The 1,095-nt window shown below is 46.5% G+C and overlaps 1 pseudogene across 1 annotated transcript; it reads right to left on the bottom strand.

The window, feature by feature from the left end:
• Nucleotides 1-319: 319 nt before the first annotated feature.
• On the bottom strand, nt 320-1,089 carry LOC105513398 (annotated as a pseudogene). The gene has a single exon (XR_001002018.1). The product of XR_001002018.1 is annotated as a ferritin heavy chain pseudogene (transcript).
• Between the last annotated feature and the right edge of the window lie 6 nt (nt 1,090-1,095).

Genomic DNA, 1,095 nt, shown 5'->3' with positions numbered 1-1,095 from the left:
AAAAAAAAAGGTCTAGGGGATAAGGGCCTAGTATTATGATTTTAGAGTTAATTCAGAAAATGTGTATTGGTGCTCAAAGGGCAGAAATTTATACATAAATCAAAATTAAGATGATATGAATTTATGGTTCCTATTCTTTTATGGCTGTACCATCTTATCTCTCTGAAGATATAAGCAACTTTAAGAAAGCATAGTTTGGCCGGGTGAGGCGGCTCATACCTGTAATCCCAGAACTTTGGGAGGCCAAGGCAGACGGATCACTTGAGGTCAGGAGTTCGAGATTAGCCTAGCCAACATGGTGAAACCCCGTTTTCTTTTCTTTTTTTTTTTTTTTTAATTTGAAGGAATGGTACAAATCAAAGAACTTAAGTGGATGTTTTGGTACAACTTATAGAAAAGGTAAAGGAAACCCCAACATGCATGCACTGCCTTGGTGACCAGGGAAGTCACCTCATGGCTATGGGGAAATTAGCCTGAGGCTTAGCTTTCATTATCACTGTCTCCCAGGGTGTGCTTGTCAAAGAGATACTCTGCCAAGCCAGATTTGGGTGCTCCCATCTTGCGCAAGTTGGTCACGTGGTCACCCAATTCTTTGATGGCTTTCACCTGCTCATTCAGGTAATGTGTCTCAATGAAGTCACACAAATGGGGGTCATTTTTGTCAGTGGGCAGTTTGTGCTGTTCCAGTAGTGACTGATTCACATTTCTTTCCAAATGTAAAGCACACTCCATCGCATTCAGCCCGCTCTCCCAGTCGTCATAGTCTGGTTTCTTGATATCCTGAAGGAAGATTCGGCCACCTGGTTGGTTCTGCAGCTTCATCAGTTTCTCGGCATGTTCCCTTTCCTCATGAGATTGGTGAAGAAAGTATTTGGCAAAGTTCTTCAAAGCCACATCATCGCGGTCAAAGTAGTAAGACATGGACAGGTAAACGTAGGAAGGGTAGAGCTCCAGGTGGATCTGGCGGTTGATGGCGGCCTCTGAGTCCTGGTGGTAGTTCTGGCGCACCTGCGAGGTGGACGCGGTCGTCATGGCGGAGGCTAAGGACAGGCGGCGGCGGCGGTGGCTGCGCGGCATTGGAGCGGCGGCGGGGGC

Source organism: Colobus angolensis, unplaced genomic scaffold (assembly GCF_000951035.1).
Source record: "Colobus angolensis palliatus isolate OR3802 unplaced genomic scaffold, Cang.pa_1.0 Scaffold23, whole genome shotgun sequence".
NCBI lineage: Eukaryota > Metazoa > Chordata > Mammalia > Primates > Cercopithecidae > Colobus > Colobus angolensis.
Note: the sequence above shows the minus strand (reverse complement) of the source record. Positions and strands in the feature narration are given on the sequence as shown.